Source organism: Vanacampus margaritifer, chromosome 13 (assembly GCF_051991255.1).
Source record: "Vanacampus margaritifer isolate UIUO_Vmar chromosome 13, RoL_Vmar_1.0, whole genome shotgun sequence".
Classification (NCBI taxonomy): domain Eukaryota; kingdom Metazoa; phylum Chordata; class Actinopteri; order Syngnathiformes; family Syngnathidae; genus Vanacampus; species Vanacampus margaritifer.
The window spans coordinates 19,553,691-19,561,343 of record NC_135444.1 but is presented as its reverse complement, the minus strand read 5'-3'; the positions used below and the strand labels follow the sequence as shown (position 1 = coordinate 19,561,343).

General features: G+C 41.3%; 1 protein-coding gene across 4 annotated transcripts in view; it reads left to right on the top strand.

Annotated features, from left to right (window-relative positions):
- The window catches only part of bcar3 (BCAR3 adaptor protein, NSP family member), a 59,758-nt gene that overhangs the window by 9,581 nt on the left and 42,524 nt on the right, over window positions 1-7,653 (top strand). The window contains exon 1 of one of the 4 annotated variants that reach the window (XM_077584146.1): window positions 6,894-7,066. The exons of the other annotated variants lie outside the window; for them this stretch is intronic. The gene's annotated coding sequence lies outside the window, so the exon portion shown is untranslated. Of the gene's footprint in view, window positions 1-6,893; window positions 7,067-7,653 lie in introns of those variants that run through there. 4 annotated transcript variants of the gene reach the window in all.

Sequence of the window (7,653 nt, the reverse complement as noted above, 5' to 3'; positions counted from 1 at the left end):
AGGACTTTTCTGTTGTGGCAATTAAACAGAGATGGTAACTAATGAAGTACAAATAATTCATTACTTTACTTGAGTAATTTTTAGAGTACTTTGTATTTTTATCAGTATTTCTTTTTTAGACTACTTTTTACTTTTATCCGTTACATTTTAACATGAGCATCTGTACTTTTTTACTTTATACGTTTTCAAAACAAGGTCGTTACTTTTGTTTTTAAGAAATGTACTTGACGAATGCTCATCAAGTACATTTCAGAGCCTGTACTTTTTTACTTTTACTCGAGTAAATATTTGAGTACTTTTACCAAAATTGTTTTTTTTACACAATTGTACTTTTACTCAAGTAGAGAATGTCAATACTTTTCCCATCCCTGCAATTAAAAGCAAAAAAATCACAGTATATTTATAAGATGCAGATTTTTTTAGTAACATAACTCATAAGCCGATGATGAATTCTGCCATGAGGTTTTTCACAGATTACCTGTCAAAAACATGTCTTTTTAAAATTCCTGGCATCGCAGTGCGACCGCCAGTGCCGCGACGTACACTTAAAGGACCGTTGCTGAGGTGAAATGGCTTCGACTTCAAGTCGCTCAGTCACCAGCTACTATTATCTGTCTGCCTGGCAGACTGCCACCCCTGTCATTAAGCACAGAGGCCAGATTTGGGCAGCGGCAAAGCACACACACACACACACACACACACACACACATACATGCACGCAGGAAAATGTCAAGTCAACATTTCAGACTGATAAGAGCATTCCAGCGAGAGTACCTTCAGAATTAAACACCCGCATCTATATTCACACTCTATCCTCAAGGCTGATTTTTTTCACCTTTGGAAAAACACGAGTTCACGATTGTGTCTGTATTTAAAAATACGTTATTATCGTACACGCGCATTCAATTAAGAGGTCGGATCAGAAGACATACAGCAAGCACATGAAACAAATATCGAGCTACAACAAAATAGCAGCGCTGGCAATACATCTAAGCTAGCATTAGCCATGTAAACAAGCTAACGTTAGTCACGGCTGCTACGTTGGTAGCATGACGCTGTCAGGATGGGGGAGCTTGAGGACCCAAATGACAGGGCGAGGAGGCAGAGGTTCAATCGAAAAGAGGGATTTTAATTTCTACAAACAAAAACAACAAACTCCAAGGAGGCAAACAAATGCAAAACATGGGGTGGCAAAACCGGGCAGCATGACAAGAGGAAAGACAATGAACCCACACAGACAGAGGGGAGACAGCAGACTAAATACACAGACGCTAACGACACAACAAGACACACCTGGGGCAAGACACAAGTGGCTGAGGGCACTGATTGGATCACACGAGGAAGGGCAGGATCACACTTTAACAAGACCAAGGAAAACAGAATCTAAACATGACAGACGCATTTGTGTTGGAGCGTCATTTTAACACTCAGGGACTATTTTCGTGTACAGCATGCGTATGCTTGGGCGCAAAAACTGGCGTATCTTGATTTTTCCGCAGGTGTAAACCCGGGATTACACCGGCTGCGTGTGCGCGGCAGTAGCATCCGTCGGCATCCGTCAAATGGCGAACTAGCACAGAACTAGTGATGGACAAATGAAGCTTCATGAAGCACTTGTGATGTTTTTTGACTCCTCTAGATGGCACTATTGGTTTAAAAAGGCAGTGGAAATGTAATACATTTTCATTGCACTAGCCTTTATATTTGAACCAAGAGCACCATCTAGAGGAGTAAAAAAAAAAAAAATAGTATAAGTGCTTCATGAAGCTTCATGAGGCTTCATTTTCCCATCACTACACAGAACACATTGAGCAGGACAGGAAGACCCACGCAGTTTCAAAATAAAGTTTCTCGTTACTTTTCAGAATAAAACGCTCGCCAGATCCTATTTGGCAATCATGTCAGTAAACGTTATAATGGGCGTAGCCAGGCCTGGAGTCAACGGGCCAGGTAGCTTATTCACGGGTTAAACACCAGCGAACATAGCAGCCGGTGAGTTTTGTCCATAAAATTGACGTGTTTGGAGCGCGCAGTCAAGACATTTGGTGTAATCCCGGGGTAAGCCTTCTTTAGCATGTTTGGGAATTTTCACTGGGCATTCCGACAGTCAGAGGGGTTTTTCTTTTACAGCTCTAGCTCACTTGACTTTTCGGGGGTTAAAAGTAGATTAAATTTGCTGAAAGCAGGTCTAAATTGTGGCGCAGGTGATGTGATGCGATTTTGTTGAATTTGATCGAGGCTTCTTTACAAATGTCCTTTGGGCATGTCAATCTCCCGCCATGTGGACTGTGTGCCTATTAAATTGATATTATATGTTTGTTTACCCACAGGATGTTCACCCGATAGCTGATGAAGCTGTTAGATTACTTGCTGTTGAGGAGGAAAGCTCCACTAAGATAATTTCCTGGACCCCGGGGATAGATTTGTCAACATGGTCTGTGGTTAGCTCTACAGTATGAGTTCTGTATATACTGTAAATATCTTCCTCAGTCAGTTTGTGTGTATTGGTACCACCGATGATGTCATCGACATTCTTGCTGTAATCTGGCATCTGTCAAAACAGAGTAGATCCAGTCAAAAAATGTGGCATCCGTCAAAACTGAACTATCCATTCCCTGGAATTAGACAAATTGGAGATAGCGTTGCACATGTTCAAAGAAGTAAATATAATGAATCATATTAGCAGAAGTAGCCGTCACATTAAAAATCCTAGTGCGTCACAGCCATGGCAATTGACAGCTACAGTGGCAGAAGGATTAAAAAAAAAAAAGAAAAGGCTTGAATCCAAGCTATTGTGAGGAACCAAATTTAGGTCCTGAGCTGAAAAGGTTTTTACATGAGTCATGAAAACTGACTGTGGACTTTGATTTGAGTCAATTTTGAGAAACGTAAGAGGAATGAGGAGCGGCCAAACTTTTTGTTGTTCTGTGATAGTAAAGAAAAACACGGAAAACACAAGGATGTTCATACGGTCCGTTCTCAAGGCAGCGGCGCGGGGTGGAGGAGGACCCGGTCTGTGGGGCGTGATGGGGCGTGAATGCCACAAGGGGAGAGAAAACGGGGGAGGATGGTTTCAAGATTAAATGAAGGAGGTACAGTAGATCCCACAGAGTAACTCATGGAATGCCAACAAAAATGACTCTTTTTTTTTTTTTTTTTTTTTTTTTTTTAGGTTTTAGATGAACTAATGAATACACACACACACACTCGCACACACGCACATACACACGCACATACACGTATTCACCCACACACAAAAAAATAAAAAATACAAAAAAAATAAAAAATACAAAAATATATATATATATATATATATATTAAAAATAAATAAAAATAAAAATAAAGGAGAGCAATGATGATGACGTCAAATCGGTACAATTACCGAATGAACAATAAAAAAAATAAATTAAAAAAAATGACTCGTAGGATGTTGATTAGCCACAACATTTGGGATGTGGATCAGGGTTTCCCCATACCTTCTTCAAAACCCAAATTAGAAATTTTGTTCCTCACAGTAGTATGACCGTTTTTTTTTTTTTACATAGCCGTAGTTGGCAATTGGAATTACACTCAAGTGAGGTCAAAACACTTTTGGTTGCCTATTGAAAAGCCATTCAAAATACTTGCGGCTCTATTGACTTAATTGTTTGAAAAGCGCCTGCGCCCTTCGCTTTTGAAGTTTATGTTGAGTCTAAAGGAGGGCTTGACCGAAGGACGTACGTTAGCAGGAAGGACAGGAAACTGCTGTAATGGCGTGAGCTTCCGACAAAAATTGTCTGCGTAAAAAAATGCAGGGAAATAATATTTTAGTCTTGAGACTTTTCTCAGATTAAGGATAAAGCCTTGAACTTGCTGACTTCCTGTGTTGTGTGGCATTGAGCCAAGATTGAGCATGAAAAGTCTAAAAATACAGCGGTCGATTCATATGTGAAGGAAATGTGACGTCACATTTTGTTGTGGTGGTGGAAGGGCTTCCATCTGTGATGGTAAAAGTCAATTGTTTACAATCACTCACGCATATAGTAGGGGTGTGCGAAAAAAAATGGATTCTCATAAGAATCGCGATTCTCATTTAGTATGATTCAGAATCCATTTTAAATGTCCCAAAATCGATTTTATTTTAATTATTTTAGACGGTCTTCCCTTTGTTTGTGTGTGCCTTTATTGGGAGCGCTGTTTATGTTGTACCCGATTTGGCCACTTAGGGGCAGTGTGGTTCTGATACACATTTAAGTTGTAGCCACATTAGCGAGTAGCAGGAAAAAGTCACGGTCAAGTTATTTCAATAAAAGTAGTTTTTTTTTGCAGCATGGAGCCGTTCTTTGTGCCCCGAGTAGAGCACTAATTAGCATTAGTGAGTCAGACTGGAGTAGATCATTACGGTTCGATTCGGAATCGAATTGTGAGACATTCAAAGATTCCCAACCCTAGAATATAGTATTTATTTTTTATATTAATTATATTATGGAATTTCCTCTTTATGAAAGCGCACGAGACAACATAGAAGGTGTCATGAATGTATGAAGTTTTTATGGAATCCAAGCAAAGTGGTTTGGGCTTGGGGGGGTCTTGGTGATTACAACCTGACTCATCATAGGATTCCTGGAAGTAGCAGCGTCTCCCACACACAAAAAATGTCAGGTATTTTTTAGCACGTCTGTATGAAGTCTGTAAAGAGATGCTTTGGAAATATGGACTCAAGTTTCTTTCTATTTCAAACCACTTTTAGAGAAGTAAGAGATCCTTGAGCAATGTTTGGAACTTCAACTTGTTCCGTGTTTACTGAGCAAAAGAAATTCATGTCTCTTTGGTACCTTCACTTGCATTTTTTGGGGATATTCTGCCTTTACATTTTGGCATCGGTGAAAAAGCATACTTTATTGGATTGCAATATTTTTTCTGCTGTCATTGCCATCATACATTTGTCATCATTAAGATACAAGATGATCTTGGTTCAGTCCAGAGAATCTGATTCCAGAACACGGAGGAATTCCTTTCAATGTGTTATATAGTCTAGAAAAGTCTCATTTGGCACGTATATGTTGCCAGCTTAAACATTTTTTGACAATAATATGTTATATGTGTTTAAACATGACACTCTGATTAATATGACATTTGTGGAATATGAGTTTTGAAGCCAAATCACAGCTCGACCTGTTTTCTGAAGCCGAGCTGTGATTGTTTGTTACCTGAGACCGGAGCAACATTGATGTCATCTTCAGTCGACATCAAGTAGCAAAATGGCTGCCTCCTGAGATGGATAAAAGCGGCTGGATTTGACTTCATAACTCATATTCCACAAAAGTAATATTAATCAGAATGTTATATTTAGACTAGTGATAAAAATCCATCTCAGGGGGCGGCCATTTTGCTACTTGCTGTCGACTAAAGATGACATCAATGTTGCTTCGGTCTCAGGTAACAACCAATCACAGCTCAGCCTCAGAAAACAGGTGAGCTGTGATTGGTCGTTGCCTCAGCTCAGAGCAACTGTGATGTCATTTTCAGTCGACGTCAAGTAGCAAAATGGCCGCCTCCTGAGATGGATAAAAGCGGCTGGATTTGACTTCATAACTCACATTCCATAAAAGTAATATTAGCCAGAATGTCATATTTAGACTAGTGATAAAAAGCCATCTCAGGGGGTGGCCATTTTGCCACTTGCTGTCGACTAAAGATGACATCAATGTTGCTCCGGTCTCAGGTAACAACCAATCACAGCTCAGCCTCAGAAAACAGGTGAGCTGTGATTGGTCGTTACCTCAGCTCAGAGCAACTGTGATGTCATTTTCAGTCGACGTCAAGTAGCAAAATGGCCGCCCCCTGAGATGGATAAAAACGGCTGGATTAGGCTTCATAACTCACATTCCACAAAAGTATTATTAGCCAGAATGTCATATTTAGACTAGTGATAAAAATCCATCTCAGGGGGCGGCCATTTTGCTACTTGCTGTCGACTAAAGATGACATCAATGTTGCTCCGGTCTCAGGTAACAACCAATCACAGCTCGGCTTCAGAAAACAGGTGAGCTGTGATTGGTCGTTGCCTCAGCTCAGAGCAACTGTGATGTCATCTTCAGCCGACAGCAAGTGGCAAAATGGTCGCCCGCTGAGATGGATAAAAACGGCTGGATTAGGCTTCATAACTCATATTACACAAAAGTAATATTAATCTGAATGTCATATTTAGACTAGTGGGGCTGCATAGAACATATGCAATTTTTTTTTTTGGGGGGGGGCTTTCCTTTTAAAGGAAACACACACACACACTCACACATCAATGTGTTAACATCATTAGACAAAACAGAGGAACTGGAGGACAAAGGCAGGAGAGAGTGTTGTCCTGGGGGCTCTTGACACTCGCACTTGAAATAATTCTCTTGAATTTGTTTTACCGGTTCGACCCAGCGAAATATAAATCATCCTTCCACTTTTAACGCCTTTGCGATAAGAATACACTCGGTGCTGACTAATAGTCAACACTGAGTCAAGTGCTTCCACTTCCTTGAGTGCCAACCCAAACAAGTCCAAACGGCGTCGTTCTTGGCTGCACATGGCAACAGGAGGTCACATGTCAATCTTTTTGGGAGAGTTGGCGCTGCTGTGCGTTAAAGAGGTCGCACACAAAAAAAAAAAAAAAAAAGACAGAGAGCAATGAAATATGAGACTGTGCGGGCAACACGGAGAAGAAGAGATGAGAGGAGGTGGAGGAGGAGGGGGGGGGGGGTGTTCAGTGCTGGGGGGCAGGATTTGTTGTTGGTGGGGCGGGGGCGGGGGGGGGGGGGGTGCGTTGCAAGACGCAACTTGGCTAAAAAAGAAAGGACCAAACTCCTCCCGCACAGTAGATGAGGAGGAGGGGGCCGTGGGCTCACAAATCACTCCCCAGAGGGAGAAAGAGGAGGGCAGAACTTGCCATAGTGCACCACTGCTTGTTGTTGCCTGTCCGAGGCAGCGTGAGAGTTCGGCCGCTCATTCAAACCAACTGCGAGCATGGAAAAAGTTTGAGAGGAGAATCTAGAGAGGGGATAAGAGCAAAGTGTCACAAGGGGACTGCGGCTGAGAACCGGTAAGTTGTTTGCCGACCGACTGTTAGCGTGTGTAGGAATGAAGACGTTTCTTGTGAATGCGACCCTGACTTTTGCAGCTCTTGCAACGACCAAATGAAAAGTACGTTTTTTTTCCTAAAAATGAGTTTTATAATTACTGAGGGATTTTTTTTTAGGGCAGTAAGTGGCCATCCCAAGACGTTGGGTGTAGCGGCACCAGCAGGAAATCATTACAAGAATACTGATAAGACCTTGATCTTTATTTGTTGGCTGATTTGTTTTGGATGTGCACAGTCACAATGTCAATATGATGAACGTTTTGAAAACCGGGCTATTATCATTTTTGATTTGAAGTTAATAAAGCGCCAGTGTTTTGTTCGTTGACTCGTTGACTGTGAGTAAAACTTTGACCGCTCAATTATGAGAACACGTCTTGAAGAGCCACCCGAGGGATGATGCAGTTGTTGGGCGTGTGTGTGTGTTTGTTTCTGGCTAAGATGGGATGAGGTGATTGATATTTCAACCAGCCATCAACACTGACAACAATTCTACAATAGCTACAATTTTGAGCCACCCATTATATGATGACAATCCTTATACGCACATT